The sequence below is a fragment of the Equus caballus genome, chromosome 7 (assembly GCF_041296265.1).
Source record: "Equus caballus isolate H_3958 breed thoroughbred chromosome 7, TB-T2T, whole genome shotgun sequence".
NCBI classification, from domain to species: Eukaryota; Metazoa; Chordata; class Mammalia; order Perissodactyla; family Equidae; genus Equus; species Equus caballus.
Window position 1 is genome coordinate 99549878 of NC_091690.1, and position 23899 is coordinate 99573776.

The following is a 23899-nucleotide window of genomic DNA, read 5'->3' on the forward strand; positions in this document are numbered from 1 at the left end:
CAAAGAGTGTACTGCCTATATATTCTTCTAAGAGTTTTATGGTTTCAGGCCTTACATTCAAGTCTTTATTTTGAGTTAATTTTTGTGTATGGTGTAAAATAATAGTGTACTTTCATTCTTTTGCATGTGGCTGTCCAGTTTGCCCACCATTTATTATACTACAAAACTCCAGTAATCAAAACAGCATGGCACTGGCAGAAAAACAGACATGCAGATCGATGGAACAGAATTGAGAGCCCAGAAATAAAACCACACATCTACGGACAGCTCATATTTTACAGAGGAGCCAAGAACACACAATGGAGAAAGGAAAGTCTCTTCAATAAATGGTCTTCAACAAGCTGCTCAGATTTTGACAGCAGTGGTGAGTGGTGGCATGTGGCAGGGGTCACGTCACAGCAGCAGCGTTTTCATAGCAACAGCAAAGGAGCCCAAATGGTCACCAGGCTCTTCAAGCTGGGGAAGAGCAGCACATGGCCAGGAGGGAAGACCTGCAGGTCACATAGACACTCTCCAGGGCCCACACACAGTTTCATGGAAAGCGAATTCTCATGTAAAAAAAGAAAAGGAATTCTCTACTTAAGTGCAGAATGGAGTGTCTTTTTAATGAATGCACTTTGTTTACTGTCAAATATTTCTACAAATATACTAATGATTTTATGTAATAATTCATTATCCCACCACCACGAAGCAGAAGGTTATTATTTTTCTATATTCCAAAGTTTTGGCCATATCATACCTTTAATTCAATACTTTGCCTTTTTTACTTAACACTGTTTTACAACCATTTTTCAGGTTGTTGTAGTCTTTACAGATTTTACTGGAATGTAATATTTTATCAAGTATATTTTGCCTTCCTCCACCTAGTCATATAGGGGTTATCTATTGTTTTTGTCTGCTGGCATACCTTCCTCTTGTCTTCTGGTAACAGCACTAACATTCTTTTGGGGAACTCTCCATCCCCACCTCTCCCAACTCCATATGATTATGGTAGAGTTAGGACAACAAATTATACAAAATTTACCTGGTAAATGGTAAAAAGAATTAAATTAAACTATATGGTTCTACCATATATTTATTTATTACCTGCTTTTCTGTAGTCACTTATGTCTATAAGGGGAGAATGGGTAGTTTTCATGTTAAAAAGTCACTATTGGCCCACCATTAGTAGTCTTCAGCTTTGATTTATTTTATCAACACTGATGACAGGTTTACACTAGTTCTTACACACTATTGCATTCTTCTCTCTTATAACAATTGATGTGTTTTCTAGTTGTTGGGTGTATGAGAGGATGATCACAGAGCTTGCAAAACTACCTTGTCCCACATGGGAATTAAACCTACACACTTGGCTTGTTAAATTAATGCTGGGAATGTGGGTGTTACGATCATTCAGCTTTCGAGGAACAGACAGGCATTTGGGTTTCAGGTGATGAAGCTTATTACCCGGAAAGTTGTGAAAGGAAATAAAACCACTCCAGCAGGGCAGAAAGAGATTTAGAAGTCCATTCACTGCCCTCCAGGATATACTACTGACTTAACAACGACTCTAGTAGACTGCCACGTTTTTTGACTCGGCAACCTCATCTCTCCTGTGTCTACCTGCTTCTTCTTCCTACATCATTATTGCCCAACCCACCTCTGTCCTCCCTTTCTCTCCCTCATGGTTTCTGCTAACTTCCCTGTGTGTCTACCCATTTCTATACCACACTACCTTCTGTAGACTCTGTCTGTACAACATACACTCAATTCCCCCCAAAGTTTAATTCCATCACTACCCAGTATAGGGCACCCCTGTTGGGTAGAACTCGAAAGCTAGGCAAGCTCATAAGCCTCTGGCAAGCCAATGAATAGGGAAGTACTCACCAGTTGTCCAAAAAACTATGGGTAGGACAGCAGGATAATAAGGTATAGAGCAGTTAGAGTAAGACAGGCTCTCAAATGCCTCCCTGAAGAGGAAAACACAACTGGCAGGTGGCTTGTATGACCTAGCTAGCAGACTGTGACAAGCAGAGACACTTATATTGACTCATTGAAAAGTACTCACTAAAATACAGTGCATAATTGAAATACTACCAAATGCATTTAAATTTAACAACTACTCAAAGGCTGTTCTGATTCTTCTGATTATTTTAATATTAGTCATTCACTTCTAATCACGGAGAAACACAAGAATGTCATATTGAGACTGTAAGCCCAATCTCTGGACCATCTGGCCCAATGGTGTGTTTCAACGTTGGCCCAAAGGGATGCGGTTTGCATGGTAGGGTTGTCCTCCTTGATGCCAACCATCAGGGTGAGCAAATAACTGCCAGTGCGATAATCCCATCATAATAATACAGGACTTTATTCCCCCCTCAAAATCTTCCCCATTTATTTTCAGAAAGTCCCCAAAGTGGTGAATTATGAATTCCTAAAAGTGCCTCTGAAGTCCCTATAAAAATCTGTTGGTGAGAGTCACAGCTATTTTGTGTCACCACCTCACTGCTTCCACTGCCAATCACAAGAACAAAGAGGTCCATATGAAGGTGCTGCCTCGTAGTGTTCCCAGATTCCAGCACTTAGGCCGCCAGAACAGTGCAGAGGTGGGGAGAGCCCTATTCTGTACTAAGTCATCTGGACCCTGAAGCAGCTCAGGTTGTAGGCAGAGTTCCAAGGAGTCTTCCTTGACCAGCTCCACCGCTTTTAGCCCTTACCTGCTCAATTACAGGAATTCTAACCCAGTCCACAGGCCAGACAAGGAATAAATGATATATCATAACCTCCATATTGATAATAGTAACGATATTAATAGCTAATGCCTACATAGCACTTATTGTGACAGTCACTGTTCTAAGCCCTTTACTTATATTTGCATTTAATCTTCCCAATAGCCCTCTATTATTTTCCCACTTTTACCGATGAGTAAACTTAGGGCTTAAGTAACTTTCCAAAGGTCACAGAGCAGGCTGGTGTCAGAGACAGGATTCAAATCCAGGTAGTCTGGCTCCACAATTTCTGTACTTAACCATCATCCTATAATATTATTCCTATTAACCCTCAAACTTCCTTACTTTCCTTTAGTTAGAAAATTGAAGTTCCTATTCAAGAGTTCAGGAAAACAGCTACAACAAGGGAAACTGAAATCTAGAACAGGAGGGCAATGGGGGGCAGGCAAAGAAGTAGTTGTATTAGCGGCAGTCAACCAGTAGTCCTCTTTAGCTAACGTAGCTCTAATTCCAGACTGTATTTGTCACCATAAATGTAGTCTCCTTATTTTTCTTTCTTTCTCTTGTTTCTCTCAACTTTTTTTCTTTGAAAGATACTTTATTCCACTTCTGCAAAATCTCTTAGAAATCCCACGACATTCAGATTTATTAAATGAACTTCCCTCCTCTCCAGATTTATATGTATCTTTGCATAGCTCTCTTCCTCCTAAAGACATTTTTTGCCTTCTGAGAATTTAGCTTGTTTATATTTAACACATATTCCCAGAGTTATCTCCTTCACCAAGACAGTCTTTGTCTTTTAATGGAGAATTTAGCCTTTAATCTTACAACCTGTTTTCTGTCCTTCCTATCTTTTCTAGGTTCCCTTTCATTCTTTTCTTGTTTTCTCTTGAATTATACAACAATTTTTATTATTTCATTTTCCCTTCTATTAGGTTGTATGCCATATATTGTTTAACCTTATTTTTAGGGAAACACTAGATATTATAATATGAATCTTTTTCTTATTAGACTTTAATATAAATACTAATTTCTTATTTTCCAGACAATGCAAGAAACTTAGAATACATCAAATCCACTCATTCTGCTTCCTTCGGCTGGTAACCAGTACTTTTTTATTCCATTTTTCAAGGATGAGGGCACTTATCTTTCAGGGCTCCTGGTTTTATGCAGGGAACGTAGCTCTAAAACTCTGCCTTGAATGAGCGTGCAGCTTTGCATCCTGTGCTTCTTATGAATTACTAATTATATAAATCTTACACCATATTTTCTTTTAAATCTAGATTTTGTTATAGTTGTCTTTTACAAAATTCAATGTGTTGTATGGTAGTTTTGTTGGACTTGTCCTTCCCGACTGATACTGAGTTTAGTTTAGTGCTATGGTCACTTCTATTTACTTGCTCATCTGTAGTCTCCATGAAGGGTGTAGGAATTCCACGTGGATTCCTGAACCAACTGTTTTAGGAGTGAGGCTTTCTACCACATTCTGGGTTGTTTTTTTTTTAGGAAGATTAGCCTTGAGCCAACATTTGCCACCAATCCTCTTGTTTTTGCTGAGGAAGACTGGCTCTGAGCTAACATCTGTGCCCATCTTCCCCTACTTTACATGTGGGACGCCTGCCACAGCGTGGCTTGACCAGAGGTGCATAGGTCCATACCTGGGATCCAAACCTGCGAACCCCGGGTCACCAATGTGGAGCATGCCAACTTAACCACTGAGCCACCGGCCTGGCCCTGGGCTAATTTTACAACAGATTTTCTTTTTAACATTTCTATGTCGGTCTTATTATTTTCTCCTGGAAGTCTATGATATGTCTCTACTGTAAATCTTTCATTCTATCTGTAAATAAGTCATATATATACAGACTTCAAATAGTCCTTCTTCAGTAAGATTTCTATGCTACCCTCATATATAGGAATGTACTTCTTTCTGTGCACAGACATCTGCCATGGTAGATTTCATAGCTGAAATCACTCTATCTCAGTGATTATTTCCCACCATCTAAAATGCTAGACCTCAATTTCTGTTAAATATTCTAATTCATCATTGTATTATTTACTCTTTTGCCACTGGTATAAAAGCATTTTTTCAGCCTGAAAACTAAAATCCACTGTATTAGGTTGTATTAGGTTGATACAAGACCATCAATCACATTACATTAGAAATACACCTTCTTAAAAAATATCTGTCTATCACGTTTTTATTTACCCATATTAGTTTTCTATTACTGTAGACAAATTACCACAAATTTAGTGGCTTAAAACAACACCTACTCATTACTGCAGTTTCCATGGGTTAGAAGTCTGGGCAAAGCTCAGCTGGGGCTGCAGTCTCATCTGATGCTCTGGATCTTCTTCCAAGCTCATACAGGTTTTGCCAGAATTTAGTTCCTTATCGAGGCAGAACTCACAATGACTATCATCTTCTTTGAGGCCAGCAGGAAATCACCTCTCTGACTTTCTGTCTCTGACCTCTAAACTCTCACTTAAGAATTGATCTGATTAGGTCATATCCACCCAGGGTAATCTCTCATTTGATTAACTCAAAAACAGCTGATTATGTGCCTTAACTACACCTGCAAAAATTTCCTTTGCCATATAACACAACCTCATCATCTGCATTATTCACACTGTTCTATTCACAATCCCCCCACACTCCAGAGGAGGGAATTGCACCAGGCATATAGACCAGGCAGTGGGAATCTTGGGGCCACATTAAATTCCTGCCTACAACACTAGCTATAGAATGACCTAGTTTTGATTATCCATTTTTTACAACAAATTTAAATCCAGATATTTTATTTTATGGAAAATTCAAATTAACTACTTAAGATTAAATTTTGCCATCAATCAACACTTAGGATATTTAAAAGAAAGTGCCACAGATTCTGATGGCAAAACCAAAGAGGAACTAAAAAAAATGCCCTCAGAAGTGGCATTATTATTAGACTAAATTACTTCCTAAAGTAGATATTTTAAGGGTGGGGAGGGAGAAGGCGTTCACTTGGATGTAAATGTTCTGGTACATTTCTTTCAAAAAATATCAACTACATTACTGCTGAGTTAGTTTATTGTCAGCTATTGAAAAAAAAGATTATTTCTTTTAGCAATTTGAATCATTCATTCATTCATTCATTCATTAAAAAATGTCAAAGAACAAATGTGGTATCTGTGTCTATATATAAATAAACTATGCAAAAGATTTAAGGATTTTATGTGTGCTTAGAGGAAGATGAAGTATAACATGTCAAAAATTAACCTTAAAGTAGTATGGATAAAAACTACCTGTTTATTAAAAACTATAAAACTTAAAGTAAATGAATCTCTAAACAATTTCTCCATATGATACAATGGATATGATAAGGCTGGAAGGCACAGTAAGAGATTAACTAAGCTTTTATCCTTTTCTCAAATGGTACCACACCTTATCTATGAATCAGCTTTCTATTATAATCAAAAAGATTATCAGGGAGAGATCTTACACATTGTGGAATTTATAACCCCCTTGATATCCCAGGCTAGTATTTAATTATGCTTTACTCTCTGTGGTTTTCATTAAATCTAAGTTACAAATTTTGCTTCACAAAGCAACAACTAATAAAGACATGAGGCCTGAAAGTATAAAAAAAAATGCTTAAAGAGGAGTATAGAAAAAGCAGATAAACAGACCATGATACGATTTAAGGGTATGACTCGTTTTGACAAGAGCAATTTTTCTTCTCATTTCCTTTGCTTTAATAGCATCAGTGAATCTTAGTGGTTCTTTATAGTAATTTGAGGAAAACTCATAATAAAGTCATACTTGTCGATCTCCAATGTAAGGACTTGTACCAGCTGGCGCTGCTCATTGCCCCCTGGAACGTCCCTCAGCTATAATCCCACCAAATTGCCTTCGGCAGTTCTTACCTGCAGGCATTTTTGCCAGTGGTGTTCACTTAACAGATCTCTACCCATTTCTGTACATCTTTCGATAAGTATTTAATAAATGTTAATCTGAACTCAGTGCTTACGTTTTCTAGAAACTTCTTCTATAATAACAATAATTACCTAGTGGAAGAGAGAAACATTAAACAAGTAGTCACGCGTACTATAAATTTACAATTACTGACGGTGATGAGTACACAGTGGGAGGAGTCAAACTTCCCACTGGGAGGAGTCAAACTCAAGGATCTAGCCAATATCCTGAGGATGGCACAGGGAAAGATACAAAGAACCACTCTCTCTGACAACACTGCTGAGCCGCTGAATTTAACCCTAGAACTGCTCTGCCTCTGAAGTGCTCATTATGTGAAACAATGACTGTTCCTCATTTTTAAAGTCACTTACAGTTGAATTTTCTGTTACTTTCTGCGAATAGTAGCCTAACTTATACAATCAGCTTTCTGATCACATTTGCTTTACTTTCAGTTTTATTCAAAAATCTTTACTAATTTTGAATTAACTTTATAATGGGCTAAAATATAAATTAATATGGTATTTTCTAAAAATTCTACTTTTACTTAATTGGGAAACTTTCACCAGAAATTTCAGCATAAGCATAAAATGATGTGGGGATTTTTATTTCGCCCCTTTTAGAAACACAAAGCACTCTTGGGGAGTTTAGATTTCTTCTTTTTTTTTTTCTTCCTCTTCTTCTCCCCAAAACGCCCCCAGTACATAGTTGTATATTCTAGCTGAGTGCCTCTGGTAGTGCTATGTGGGACAATGCCCCAGCATGACCTGATGAGCAGTGCCATGTTCACGCCCAGGATCCGAACTGGTGAAACCCGGGGCCACCGAAGTGGAGCACGCGAACTTAACCACTCGGCCATGGGGCCGGGCCCTTGGTTCCGATTTCTATGGCAGGAATCTGCATGTGGCTAACAATTCTATTTCTAAGTAGGAAGTGTGGCTACTTTGACAGATCATGGCTTGACAACAAACAAGCAAGTCTAAGTTATCACACAGTGTGGATGTGAATCCAACAGCAGGATAATGACAGTTGCCAAGAATTTGTACCTGCTGTCGCTTCATACCAGTGTTGCCTGTCAAAATGTCTCTTTTTCTTACACAGAAGCCATAGAATTTTTAAGGCTAGCAATTACTTACAATATACAATGAAGTACATCAAATCTAACAACCACTCTTTAGCCCCTCATTATTTGGTAGTCTCTTTGTTAAATGTAGTCAACCATTTTCATCTAAATTATTTATTTATACTGTATATTTGACAAGCATATATTCCTCGCTTTATATTCTTATGGCATTTAAACCTTCCTGAAGAGTTATGGCTTTTTTTTAAATATTGTCATTTGTAAAACTTATCTTTATCCCATTACCATTTTAATGGTAATTAAACTCTCTAATTGGAATAAATACAAATAAGAAAATGTAAATGTAAAGGAAAATGACCCTAAGTACATTCAATAATAAATCACCAGCTTAAAATACTGGAATGCAACCAACGAAAGAAATAACCCCACATATGTTTGGTGAATGTAAATTTGCATAAAACCTCTGGAGTGCACAAAGCACAAAGATTTCATTAAACTTCATCCTACCCTTTTCCTCAACTTGATGAAACGAATAACTTCTAAAGATATAAATAACTTTCTACAATTGCTAGGTAAAATGTGATTTAAACATCATAAAAAGTGAAGAATAAAAGTGATAATAATAAAAGTGAACAATCTCTCCCAAATTTTATTTCCCATACCAAAAGAAAATATAATTCTAGTTTGGCGTAGAAATATTGGTAAGAGCATCCCAACTGTAGAGCAATTTCAGGTTATTTTATAACATATAATAAGTCAAATTTATTTGCAACTCAATGACTGAATACTAACCAATTTATTATGTTCAAACTGCATACATACCCTACAGGAGATAGACACTGTTTGTTAAACTGAACTTATTTGCTTTTGTAGAAGGAAATTCTAAACAAGAAGAGCAATTTCTAAAATTTGTGAAGGACCCATCTTCAGGGTATGGGATCAGGGGCATAAGTCACTCCACCCAAAGGAAAGAAAAGAATACTTCTGCTTGTGCAAAAGTACAAAGGAATAAAAATAAGATACATCTTAAATTTAAAACTGGGAGAGGTTATACACATGACATACAACTTTTCCAGAGGAAATTTACATTTTCAAAAATAAACAATATTGTCTTTTACCATTTTAAAGGAAATAATATGTCAATGTTTAGATCTGTAGAGATTTTTTTAAAAGCTTGAAGGAAAAGTCTGAAAAAAGTAATGAACTAGGGAAAGCGTGATTTGTTTTGGGCATTGGAGGCAGAAACCAGAGGCGGTGGTGCGCTGCTTCCTCAGCACGGCCACCTTTCCCTCACTCCCTTCTACCCCGTTCCACGGCGGGACAGACAGCCCATCCTGGGAACGACAGTTACCAAACTTAAACTGTCCCTAGAAAAGGCAATACAACCAAATGTTTACATTTCAAAAAGAGTACAAGACTCATTCCAATTACAAATATCCAAGATAACTAGAATGACGTAAAAAAGTAAGTGAACAGATTAGGTGCTGTTAGTCTCCTTGAAAGCAAGACTTGTCTGCGAAAAAGCAACCCATACAATCAATAACAAAAAACTGCTGGTAATTCTCTTCTGAAACTGACTTAAGTCCTCATTTAATGTGCTAAAAATAATCTTCCCCCTAGAGGAACTTAAAGAGTTGGTAATATACTCAGCTGCAAGCAGGATAAAAAATACTGTAACTTTCTATTAAAAAAATCATGATATTACATCCTTAGATGATCAGTTAAAAATCATCAAAACAAAACATTTTATATGTGTGACAGAAAGAGATACTAATTGTTTACAACATTCTCTTAATGTTAAAAATGCAATTTTACTTTGGAAATCTTCCACTTGACATTTGGAGATGCCTTCTATAAATATGGCAGAACTGCCCTTAGATACCTGTTAACAGTAAATAATTGACTCTGCCATCCATGTCTGAAAGGCGGATGCCCTGTTCCAGGTCACCTGGGAATACATCAGACTACAGCTGGGTAGGAAAAGTTTCTCATGGTGCTGCTTTCCTGGAAGTAGCCACAGAAATGAGGCTAGACTTTTCCAGTCATCTGACCTCCAAATGGTAAGTCACACAATGGGAGAGTCAAACCTTCTTTGGCACAATCTGTTGATCTCATTTTCACTGTTGGTGATAGTTTTCTTACTATGGGAAGGATCCTGGCACAGCAGTTTTCACTCTGCTACAAACAAATGTTGCGTAGAGTGACAGAGGGAAAAACATGGGAAGAACACAAGAAAAGGCGGATGGATAATGTAAATATAGTAAGGGGGAAATTAATAGCATCAGATAATAACACGAGAATAAAGTGACTGATCACTGTTTGGTTGCAATGAATGGATTTAATGTATGTGGGCATATTTTGTAAAATGTACAATGTGTTAATTAGTAAAGAAAAGTATAAGTCATATAAGTAAAGGAACAACAAATTCACAATATTTTAACAATTATTTCTCATAAAAAGATCACAATGACAGTAGAAGAAAGGGGGCAAAGAAAACAAGAATGAGACAAGAGAAGTTTTAACCTCAATCAGCAGGAAAATGTCTTTCCTCATAGAGAAAATTGCCTCTCTCTGATAATCGCATTAATACCAACGGATCTTAGTTAACCATTAGCCTTTATGAACTTGACCCCTTTCAGGTTGAAACTCATCATTTTCTTTTTCATGAAAGTAAAAGACCTCTGGGCATTGTCTTTGACTTTCCATTCAATTGCCAAGAAGAGGGTTACTTCATTTTCTAGGTACATCATAATCAAAGTTGATGGTAACAGGCAACAGTGACAGAAAGGAAGTCAGGATTCAGACAAAGAAATAGAAGAAGCTCATTGAAACAAACTATAAAAAAACAGGCGGTAGGAAGGTGTCACATGAAAAGAAAGACTGACATATAAAAAAAGGACAAGTAAAGCCAGATAAAAAGACTCCGAATCAAAGAAATAAAATGAGAAAAGAGTAGAAAGAAATGGAATAAAAGAAATTACAGTTAGCTCTAACAGAAAAAAATAAAGAATCCAAAAATGCACGGAAGACAGTTGGAATAAAAAGTGAATGTAGTTACCAGTTTGAAAAGGAAAATCGGCAAAAATAAATTCTAAAAGAAACAAAAAATGTGCAAATACACGTTATATTAGCATTGGCATTTGTATAAAGGAAAAGTTAAAAACCCTGTTCAGAAATTTTTGTCCACTGTCATACTGGGAAGAACACAATCATGAGTAGCTTATGTCTCTACAATATACCTATCAAGTAATGATTTCCTAAAAAATTATCTAGCCATTTAGGTAGTTCATGAGGTAAATGATCTCAGACATTGCTAAGATGCACTTGTAGCTCAGAGAAATAAGGCAAAACAAAGACCAGCTGAAAGTCTAGCTTTTACTTTCATCTAAACTTAGTGACACACACACAAAACAATCAAACTGCTCTAAGATATAAATATGATCTCGCATTTCTATAAGGAGATTAAAATGACCCCTAAATTATGAATATTTTCTTCACTGTTCTTATAGTACACATTTTCTATTTAACATAAAGACTATGGCATCACATTTAGCCAGCCAATAGTTTATCGATACCTGATAGACACTGTTTTGTTCTTTCATTTTCTAATAGAGAAAAAACACAGGAAAAATACCTCTGTCCCCTCTGCTTTGTTTTTCAGAGAAGTACAGTGGATATAGCAGTTAAGAGTTCTGGTTGTATAGTTAGACCCATTTGGGTTCAAACCATACCTTCTCTACTTACCAGCTGTGTGATCTTGGTCAAGTTAATTAACCTCTACAAGTCTTTATTTCCTTATAGGTAAAGTAGAGATGTTTAAAATACTATCTGCCTTGGGGCTGGCCCCGTGGCCAAGTGGTTAAGTTCGCGCGCTCCGCTGCAGGCGGCCCAGTGTTTCGTTGGTTCGAATCCTGGGTGCGGACATGGCACCGCTCATCAGACCACGCTGAGGCAGCGTCCCATATGCCACAACTAGAAGAACCCACAACGAAGAATACACAACTATGTACCGGGGGGCTTTGGGGAGAAAAAGGAAAAAATAAAATCTTTAAAAATAAAAAAATAAAAAAAATAAAATAAAATAAAATAAAATACTATCTGCCTTGCATTCCTCCCAGTGTTGTTTTGAGAACTAAGTAGATATAATGTAGCTTAAGTGCTTAGCATGGGGACTGGCACAGAGAAAATACTATCTGCCCTGCCGTTACTGCCATTATCCTTATGCTACTTGTCCAAGTCACACTCCAGGGATAATTTATGTTTACTGCATCATGCATCACTTTTCTTCCCATAGATAGAAAAAACTGAAGTGCTCTAATCCTGGCAACAACTTTCATAGCCCATCACATCTCCACATTATCACTGACATCATCTCCACCAAATACTGAGCACTGACACACATAACTTTCTAGAAGCACTTTTATCTCCTTCAGAATTCAGTTTAAGCTGCTGAAATAATATTCTTACCTTGGTAAGTCACTCGAAATACACTTGTCAATTGGGATCACGGTGTCCCCACGGAAGGCACCTTCAGGACTGCTGGGCTGTCATCCCTCCACGGCTTCAGTCAAGGGTGATAAAGAAGACGGAGAAACTGCTGCTCTGTGATCTTCTGTTTCTGTGTTTGCCATTGTCAGCTAAGAATAAGGAACAATGTTATTCTATTTAAAATGCAGAATCCTCCTGAGTTATAAATTGAGGCTGGGCATTGCTCACGATTTACTTCTCGTCATGTTTCAGACCACGCAGCAGTCAGTAGACGTGAAATCTCACTAGAAATGGACAGAGATAAGAGCCTAAAGGAAGACAGAACCATGAATCTAAGTCTTTGATTGGTATAATCCTATTTAAGAAAGAAAAAAATGATAATTTGTTGCAAAGTATTTTAATTTTTGCTGTTTACTAGAAAATGGCTTATATACAAGCAAACTTAACGTGAGGACTATGTTCTTAAAAAGTGCAGCAGTGTTTTTTGTTTTTGTTTTTGTTTTGTCTGCCTTTCATTCTTTCCTTTTTGGGAAGCTACCTTCCCCAATTCTGACGGTACTGTTGATTACGTGGCCTTGCTTTCCAGGCAGAAAAGTGAGTGTGTCCAAGGCTAGCCAATCCAAGTGCCCCCTTCCCCACGCAGAGCGACTGGTAAATCAGAGTCCAGTGAAGAAGAGACAGTAGTACTCCATTCTCTGGGATTGCCAGCCTTAAGAACAGGGTAAATCTCCACCACTGAGAATAAAGCCAAAACAGAGGAAAGCAAGGGCAGGAGATGGAGAGAGAAAAAGTGAGAGATTCCTGATGACAGCATTTGAATCCCTGAAACCAGCTATTAAAACAACCACATCTCCTGAGTTTCCTGGGTATGTGAGCCAACGGATTCCCTTTTTTGCTTAAACTTGTTTGAGTTGGGATTCTCCCATCTGCAACCTGGAAATCTTGAGTAATGCACACAGAAAACCTAAATTTTCTTAACACCAAAATAACATGTCCACAAGAAATAATGTCAATGAGCGTTATAGGGTCCTTTCCAGGGTGTAATCACCCACTCAGGATGCTGATAAAAATGGCTATGAAGGCTCGTCTCTGATGTGTCCCACTACGGAGGAGTCCTACACCAAGGGGGAGTCCCAAGGTAACATGATATATCACTACTAAGGGAAAGATATTACTTATAGGGTAATAAAAAATACTACTTTCACCTTTTTACACTATTCTGAAATAGAAGCATTCATTCACCCACAGATTATCTACTGAGCACCTACTTGGCAATGTTCTAGGCACTTAGAATTCTTCAGTGAATAAAGCAGGAAAAAAGTGTGCTCTGGTGGAGCTTACAAACTAGTGGGGGGAGATGATAAACAATAAACATAATAAATAAGTAAATTGTAAGATGTTAGAAGGTGAAAAAAGCTATGGAGAAAAATTGATAAGGGAAGTTAGGTTAGAAGTATGGAGATGGAGGGAACTGCAATTTTCAATAGGTTTGTCAGCATAGGCCTCACTGAGGTGGTAACATCTGGGCAAAGATCGGAAAGAGGCAAGGGAGTGAGCCATGCAGTATCCAGGGAGGAGCGAGAAGGCCCTAAGGTGGGGTGCACCTGGCAGGAGTGAGGAACAGCAAGAGTAGATGAACAGATGGACAAGAGGGGATGTAGCTGGGATGGGGTTAGAAAGGCAACGGGGGGGGAGGGGGGGTGGAGATAACAGGGCCTTGCAGGACCCTGTTAGGACTTTGAGGGAATTAGAGAGCCCAGGGAGTGTTCAGAGCAGGGGAGTAATATGATTTTTTTTAAAAGATAATTTTGGCTGGTTTGTTAAAAATGCATCAAATTCATCAAAATCACTGCATTTCAATATTCTAATCTGTCCATATATTAATATCTTCTAATACTTACAGAAACTCTTTGTAGCAGAGACTGCCAGCTGTCTGCCAATACCCATCCCTTCCCTTTTCTACAATACTAGAATCTCTGATTTTTAACTGAGGCATAGGGCTGCCCAACACAAAGATTGTTTTCCAGTCTTCCTTGCAGCTAGGAAGGGCCATATGAATAAGTCTGTCCAATGAAATATTAACGGAAATGACCAAAGCAAGAGAGTTCACTCTTCGTTTTCCTCCTTTCTGCTATCTAGAACGAAGACGTGATGGCTGACAGTGGCTTGGTCCTCTTTAACTTTGATATGATGGTAGGTATGAAAGCCATGCCCCAAGGAGGACAAAGAAGTTTAAATCTCTGACAACACGGAGTACCATACCAACCCTGGATTACCTACTTCCAGAATTTTACCCAAGAAATAAACTTCTGGCTTGTTCAAAACAATGTTCATTTGGGTCTTTGTTACTTGCAGTTGAACCTAATCCTGAAACTCCTGATACTCCTTGAACTAAGTTACTTTCAAGAACCTATAACATACAGTATTGGCTTAGAGCAGGGAAATGGGAAGAACAGTACGATGGCTTGGAAATCTAAATTTAATTGAGAGTCCCATAATTTGGGGTTTGGGGCCTTTTGGATTCAACAAGCCTTCACAATTGCATGAGCCATTTCCTTAAAGTAAATCTCTCTCTCTCTCTCTCTATATATATGTTGACATCTATATATACAATATACATACATACATATCTATCTATATACATACATTTCTTTCTCTCTATATACACATATATATACACACACATCCTGTTGGTTCTATTTCTCTGGAGGACCCTAAAACCCCTCTTTCAAAGACCACGCCAGCCTGCAAGGATGAGCTGGAATCAGCCAGAAAGACTTTTCTGAAGCATGGACGAGTAGAGTCAGTCCACCGATGGATGCAGTGGGATCAGTAGTGGTGATCTGGATCAGCAAGACGCTATGGCAACCGCAGCAATACCCACCCCACCAGCAGCACCAACAGACAAGTGACCACATCCAGGGCTCTTCTTCATTTGGGAAAGGGCATCTGGAGGACTTCTATTTTGAACTACAGTTAACTGCTAAGGTTCTTAGATAATCTACAGAGACAGGAAGCTCAAAGAGTATGATACTAGCCTTGCTGGTAATTAAGCATATGGAAGAATAAAAGAATGATGACCTAACTTACACTCGCAAGTATTATGGAAGAGTACATACCTGTTTTACATAAGAGAAAGATAATGTTTTTCTCTGCCACTTTATAGCCATATGACCTTGAGTATTATAAGTTTTCAGTCCTCTCCTCTGCAAAACCAGGTTATCCACAAGGTTAGGAGGAGCAAATAAAATGGTGAATGTGAAAGTGTTTGGCACACTGTTCGGCATGTGGTAGACATTCAGTAAATGTTAGGAGCATCTGAATCTACTTTAAAAGAGAAGAGGTATTTCTCTCTACATAATTTAACACGAGATGGCACTTTCCTCTGCCCAGGTTTCCTCTGATATTCCAACTAGAGGCCAAAAGGATGCTGGCCTTCACACTCCTCCTCTAAGCTCCTCACAGTGGGATGCTGAGGTTCTCTTCCAAGGCTTCATAACAACCACGGTCTGTTCAGTTCTTTCACAGGCTGAGTATCATCTAATCGAGGAATGCTTACAAGTGAAATCAAGCTGCGTATTGCACGGCAAAATTATATGATTAGAGAGTAAATCACCTTGCAGAACAAAATCCCTTGACTGTCCTGGTGTGTTTATTATAAAATTCAATTATTAAAAAAATAAAATTGACACTGAATTATTCAAATATCTCTCTTGAAATATATCAATAGTATTACTTTTTACTTAGGCATGATTACAATCCTAATCTTCATCAAAAGAGGTAATCATTTTAGTGATGGGTCTATTTTTTTTCCTCCATGTAAAATACTTTCAGGATGCTTTTAGGTGGAATGCGTTAGGTAAGTGTGAAATCATTAGCATTATTAAATGCAATATTTCTTCTGTAATGTTACTATAAAAACAGTGTCATCGTCACTAAAAGTAGAACATATTAACAGGTTAAGTAGAATATTCAGAATACAATAGGTTTGCAGACAACATTCCTGCACATTACTAATTAAATGAGAACTAATTGTTAATTAGAAATCAAAGAAATAAAAATGTGTTAATTTTAGTTTGACACTAAATACTATGGTATTTTAGCAGAGTACAGATAAAGGCCCTGCCTTATGCTTTATTAACACACATAGTTTAACTGACACACTGAAAAAATCACACTTTTTCTTTACTTCCCATCTCTTAGTAATTTTACATGAACATAAGGATTCCCCTCATACCCACCCCTTGACCTGCTCTCCTTCCTCTTTAAAAAGGCACTGGAGTTCAAGTGGAGATGAGCCTACACTCTGGAGCCAGAGTGTCCAGCTGTACATCCCTGCTGCCCACTTCGGACAAGTTACATAACCTCTTTGTGCTTCAGTTTCTTCATCTGTAAAATGGGCTTAAAAATAGTAGCTACGTCATAGAGTCGACGCACTTGGCACATAGTAGGTACCATGCAGATAGTTTTAAGCAAATCAATTTTCAGATCCTTGCCGTCCATCTACATGCTTTCCTAAAACGTGTTTGCCCAAGAAGCTGCCTGTCTCAACTACAGTGTGTCCTTGTAAAGTCTCCATTCTCTCATTTTACAAAAGCAGGGCATTTCTCCTATGCCCATTCCAGGGCCTCAAACCAAGGGACAACTCCACAATTCCTTTAATGAAAAAACTATAAGTGCCCCCCACCAAGCTGTATCATTAATATATACATTTCCAATAAATCTTACTTTTTATATTTAATAAGTATAAAAAATGGTAATATAGACATGCTGTTTTGAATAATTGTGTACTAAACATAATTATAATAATGAACACTCAATCCTGAGGAAAGTTTTCAACACTTACAACCTTATGGTCACAGGACATTTAAAAAATGTGTTGTTGTTATATGATAGAGTGGCCTATAAAAGGTTTTCAGCATTAAAAGATAAAATTCTATGGAAGAAATGGAGTGGAAATACAAGTTTAAGGAGCAAAAGAAAGGATGGAAAATTTCCAGCTGCTGGAGAAGAGCTTGTTAATGGTCTTAATGTTTATAAATTCCTACAGCATTCAGGTCTGGGGCGAGAAATACACCACAAACCTGTGACATCTTGTCATGCAGGTAACCAAGGAAGCTATCAGACGTAAGTGGGGCATGTCAACTTGAAGAGAATTCCACTGGCCACAGACAGACCACTCTGACCATAAAAATAATGTAAAAGATTGAAACATTGAACATATAAATACCCACAAGTACCTATAATACTAAAATAAAAATTTAAAATTTCTTTATATCATCATTCACCTTTGGAGATTGCCAGGCACCAACTTATTGTTCTGAAAAATGACAAATGTACTTTCCTGCTTCCCTGAATGGGCTATAATTCAGGATAATCAAATAGATGATTAGAGAAAATTCTTCCTCAGAGAATAATCATAGCTAATACATGTAGATGGAATAAAAGAACTAGAAAATCACCGTTGTGTAAACCCTAATGAAATAAGGGATCCAAAAAGAATGTTTGTCCAGGTAACGTCTGTCATTCTTAGATGAAAGAGTGATGGGAAAGCTATAAGAGACGTATCTGGCTGATACCACTTACACCACTGATCCATGTTGATGTCACTAAAATAGGACAACCAGAAATTGTTTTCCGTATGTGATTCCACACAGATTATAATCCCAGGACATAGAATGCTGTGAAGCATTGCTGCCACAAACATTCAATGTAATCAAGTCTCTACATCTAACTTCTAGTTTATGAGAAGTATGGGAGGTAGAGAAACGTTAAATGACATGGCATGAAAATAGGGAGGAGGGAGAAAGGTTACAAATGAAAGGAGACTTAAGAATCATTGGTGGCAAGTCAACCAAATGCAATGCATGAACCTTATTTAGACCCTGATTTGAACAAACCAACTTTAATAAGACATCCATTTTTGAGGCAACTGGTGACATCTGAACACAAACTAGGTATTATTGATATTAAGGAAATTATTTTATTGGGAATGAATAAGTGGTATTGTAATGATAAATATTATCTGTTAGATATACAAATCAAAGTATTTGTAAGTAAAACATGATGAGAATTTGCTTTAAAATATTCCCAAAAGAAAAGTGGAAAGGAGTATAGACAAGAATACCAGGAAGCTGAAGGTTATTGAACTTGGGTGAAGAGCACCTGGGAGTTCGTTTCACTATTTTTCCTTTTCCGTGTGTTTGAAAATGTTCATAAAATGTTTTTTAAAAATCATATGGAATTTCTATTTTATCAGATTCATTTAAAAGACTGATATAACAATTTTATTTTAAAATGTCAACGTTCATAGTATACCAGAAATTACATCTTTTTTGAGCCAGCCCTGATGGCCCAGTGGTTAAAGTTCGATGTGCTCCATTTCCGCGGCCCAGGATCGGTTCCCAGGAACAGAACCACACCACTCGTGTGTCAGCAGCCGTGCTGTGGTGGCAGCTCACACAGAAGAGCTAGAAGGACTTACAACTAGAATATACAACTAGGCACTGGGGCTTTGGGGAGGAAGAAAAAGAGGGGGAAGATTGGCAACAGACGTTATCTCCAGGTGAACTTTCCCAGCAAAATTACATCTTTCCCAACTACGTAAGCTAAAAATGAGAAATTTTAAATGTCAACTTAAAAGAGTGCAAGAAAATATATTTTTCAAAATTTTATTAGGGAGTACATGAGCAAAAACATTTGAAGGTCCGTGTTCTAGACAAGCAGCAGCTCCGATCTCAGCTTTGAGTAAGGAGGAAACTCAGGTGGGACACGCTGACACGGACACCCTCCTACTCCTCTCCCAGGTAAAGTGGGATTTGCTCAGTTTTCCTGGGTTTGCCGAGGAAGGCCCCATTCCACGGGTGATTCAGGTTCTCACAATTCCTTCATTGTAGACCAAGTGCTTAAGATTGCCATAGAATCACTGTAATTTAACACTCCTTTCACAGCTTGTTCTGGTTCCTAAACCAGATAGTGATGATCAGATGCATTAGTTCAAAACCCCAGAGGGTGAGGGCACGTTACTGCAGTTTAAAGCAAACAGTACTGTCAAGTGGAAAATGACCTCGATGTGACCGTAGCCGCTGAGTACACACCAGGCAAGCTGATGCAGGGGGCTCACAGACCAAATGGAAGTGCTCCATTCCCACAGTTTACTCACAAGTTGAAAACATACAACAGTAAACAATAAAGTTAACCAACTTAGGATAGGGTGCGAGTGGTAGGACCATGCTATCTGAGTCCTGGGTCATGATAGTCACATGCTCTGCTCACATCAGCCTTTCCTGTGAGGGTGTGTTATGAGGACCAGAGTTGACCTTTGAGCCAGCGGCACAGACAGAAGGTATCAGGGATCAATAGCACATACTTGCTAATGGCAGAGACAAAGAGGCAGGTGTACCTGGCCAAAGATGTAGGTTGTCAGTTAACTTGGTGAAGAGCTATGGGTTTTATTTCATTTCTTAGGCACAGCACTGTGGGCCAAAATGGGACCATACTGGATGTCATCAGTAGTTGGCCAATTTAGGGGTGACACAGCTGTCAGCCCAGAAGTCCAAGAGCATGACTTAGTCTTTTTATCTTTCTATTGAATAAGTAAGCATTTGTCCATTCCATCATATATCCCATTTATTCCATTTGTCTTGGTATGTTTTATAGGTTACTAACTCACTTTCTATGTATATTTAGTATATCTTCTGAATTCTGCCTTTCTCGAACCACTTGCTTACTCGTATCTATACTTAATACATCTTATGAATTTCACCTGTATCTCATAAGCTACTAGCTTACTTACTCCTATGCTCAACATTTCTTATGAGTTTCATCATTCCATTTGTTTTCTTATCTTGTATGGCAGAACTGAATATTCAAACTCACATTACATGATGACTTCCAGTGAGTTGGAGATATAGGGAGCAAAGGAAAGCATACATGTGGGAGATAGGAACAAATGAAGACAAGAAACATGGGATTGTCGCCATCTTAAAAGGCTGCATGTGCAATTATACCAAGGTTGCAGGATACAAAGTTAATACACAAAAGTCAATTATGAACAAGTGGAATTTGACATTAAAAACACAATACCACTTACATTAGCCCCCTCCAAAAAAAGAAACACTGAGATATAAATCTAACAAAATATGTAGAAGATCTATATGAGGAAAACAAAATTCTGATGAACAAAATCAAGGACGAACTAAATAAATGGAGAGATGTTCCATGTTCATGATAGGAAGACTCAGTATTGTCAAGATGTCAGTTCTTCCCAACTTGATCTGGAATGCAGTCCCAATCAAAATCCCAGCAAGTTATTTTGTAGATATTGACAAATGTATTCTAAAGTTATACGGAGGAGCAAGAGACCCAGAATAGCCAACACAATACTGAAAGAAGAAAACAAAGTTAGGAGACTGACACTACCAGACTTTAAGACTTACTATAAAGCTAAGGTAATCAAGACAGCGTGGGGCCAGCCATGGTGGCCTAGCGGTTAAGTTCAGCCTGCTCTGCTTCGGCAGCCTGGGTTCGGTTCCTGGGTGCGGACCTATACCACTCATCTGTCAGTGGCCATGCTGTGGCAGTGGCCCACATACAGAAAGAGCAAGATTGGCAGCAAATGTTAGCTCAGGGAAGATCTTCAGCAAAGAAAAAAACATACATTGTCTTTGGGCTGGCCCCATGGCCTAGTGGTTAAGTTCAGCACACGCTGCTTCAGCAGCCTGGGTTTGGTTCCAGGCGTGTACCTATGCCACTTATTGGCGGCCATGCTGTGGCAGTGATCCACATACAAAATAGAGGAAGATTGGCACAGATGTTAGCTCAGGGTAACTCTTCCTCAAGCAAAATGAGGAGGATTGGCAATGGATGTTAGCTCAGGGCGAATCTTCCTCAGTAAAAAGAAAAAAATATGACAATGTGGTATTGGCAAAAGAATAGACAAATAAATCAATGGAACAGAACAGAGAGTCCAGAAATAGATCCACATAAATAGTCAACTGGTCTTTGACAAAGGAGCAAAGGCAAAACAATGGTGCAAAGACAGTCTCTGCAACAAATGGTGCTGGAACAACTGGACCTCCACATGCAAAAAATGAATCTAGACACAGACCTCACACCCTTCACAAAAATTAACTCAAAATGTTAAACATAAAACTATAAAATCCCTAGAAGATAACAGAGGAGAAAACCTAGAAGACCTTGGGTATAGCAATGACTTTTTAGATACAACACCAAAGGCATGTTCCATGAAAGAAGTAACTGATAAGTAGGACTTTATTAAAATTAAAACCTTCTGCTCTGTGAAAGACAATGTCAAGAGAATGAGAAGACAAGCTGCAGAGTGGGAGAACAGATTTGCAAAAGACACATCTATTAAAGGTCTGTTATCCAAAATATACAAAGAACTCTTAGGACTCAATAATAATGATAAAAAAAGACCCAATGAAAAAATAGGCCAAAGACTTTAACAGACACCTCACAAAAGAAGATGGCAAATAAGCATATGAAAAGATTTTCCACAACATATGTCAATGGGGAAATGCAAATTAAAACAACAACAAGATACCATTATACGTCTATTAGAATGGCCAAAATCTGGAACACTAACACCAAATGCTGATGAAGATATGGAGCAACAGGAATTCACTGCTGGTGGAAATGCAAAATGGTGCAGCCACTTTGGAAGACAGTTTGGTGGTTTCTTACAAAACTAAACATACTTTTACTATGTGATCCAGCAACCGTACCTCTTGGTATTAACACGAAGGAGGTGAAAACTTATGTCCACACAAAAACCTGCAAGTGGATGTTTACAGTAGCTTTATTCATAATAAAGCTGCCAAAAGTTGGAAGCAACCAAGATGTCCTTCAGTAGGTGAGTGGATAAATAAACTGTGGTCCACACAGAACATCATTCAGCGCTAAAATGAAAGGAGCTATCAAGCCCTAAAAAGACATGTAGGGTCCTTAAATGCACATTACTAAGTAAAAGAAGCTAATCTGAAAAGGCTGCACACCGTGTGATTCCAACCACATGACGTTCTGGAAAAGGCAAAACTACAGAGACAGTAAGAAGGTCAGTGGTTTCCAGGGGTTGGGGGTGTGGGAGAGAGGGATGCATAAGCAGAGCACAGAGAAATTTTAGGGCAGTGGAAATACCCTGTATGATACCGTAATGACAGACACACGTTGTTATACATTTGCCCAAACTTACAGACTGTACATCAGCACGAGTGAACGCTAATGTAAACTATGGACTCTCAGTGATAATTACGTGCCAATGTGGGTTAATCAGTTCTAACAACTGTACCACTCTGGTGGGGTATGTTACAACGGGGGAGGATATGCCAGTGTGGGGGCAAGAGTTATATGGGATATCTCTCTACCTTCCTCTCAATTTTTCTGTGAACCTGAAACTGCTCTAAAAAAATAAAGTCTTCATAATAATTTTTTAAAAAGGCTTCAGGTCATTGTTCTCCAGTTTCCAGCACAGATAACTAGTAAGTATTTGAAAATCTTCAGGTAGAGTTCTCGGCAATTCTGCCAAGTCAGAGTGTTTATCAGTCCCTTGAGGCCGACTGCAGCATTCCTGCAGTGGAATACTGTTTCCTGCCATCTGACCTGGCCTCAAGATTTAACTGCCATTAACCTCCCCAGGTGCTGAAACAACATCGTCTCCACACGAGAGTAGAAGCCCTTAGGCCCTGTGGTTGCAGCTGCAGGTGCATTAAGACACTGTCGAGGTAGACAATGGCCCTTAGTTCAGGAGATCATGTAAGGTGCTGCTACACTCAAGCTTATCAGGAGACACCCGGGAATTTGTCCTCTCAGACGGCTCATTGTGTAAGGGCCCATCGCCCACCGAGCTGGTGCAGAAGGCTGACCGTTCAAGTCAGTGAAGGAAGACTTTTGATTTCCTCATTAAATCTACCTTTTTGGTGTTGTATAAACATGTAAATTATATATTAATGACCTAGATTGCTAATTATTCTTTCTAAAGTTAATTTTGTGACAATAAAAATATAGCTTACTGTAGAAGTCTATTCTTCCATAATATAGTAGTTGTATTCCTGAGGAAATTTGTGTCATCAAAACTCATTTTATAAAAATAATAGCCCAACTGCATTAAAAAAAAGCGAGGAGGTTAAGCACTGGCATTCCAGGCTCACGAATCACTTATTTTTCCTGTTGGAATTCCACTGAGAAAGGTTTTTGCTGTTTGTCTTGTTCTAAGAGCTGTAATTCTCCCAGCATACAAACTAAATGTCCCAGGATAGACCCCGCATCTGGCCCTGCCTTCCTCCCGCTACAGAACCGTGGTTAGCAGAGCAGGTCCTGTGTATTCTCGCCACTTCACTATCCTAGTATTTGACAAATCAAGTTTACTTAAACATAAACAAGGCATCTTTGTGGTCCTCCAGATGCCTTCTCCCTAAAACCACTTTGCCAATTCCTGATCCTATCGTCTATCCATTCAATCATCAGTATTGACTATTTCCAGACCTTAAAAAAAGGCAGTAAACTCAATGCTGAACAAGACAATATCGTTCCTCCACTAGCTGAATTTTCACTATAATGAATGTAAACACAATTTTAATTAACTTGTCTTATTAAAAACAATTTGAATGGTGATAACTGGGGTTATTACAGAAATGCTCATATTAAGATTAG

General features: G+C 38.3%; 1 protein-coding gene across 5 annotated transcripts in view; it reads right to left on the minus strand.

The window, feature by feature from the left end:
• DCDC1 (doublecortin domain containing 1) overlaps positions 1-23899 on the minus strand; it is a 444094-nt gene that overhangs the window by 407728 nt on the left and 12467 nt on the right. For all 5 annotated transcript variants that reach the window (XM_070274958.1, XM_023646546.2, XM_070274959.1 and 2 more), the window contains exon 3: positions 12209-12378. The gene's annotated coding sequence lies outside the window, so the exon portion shown is untranslated. The remainder of the gene's footprint in view (positions 1-12208; positions 12379-23899) is intronic.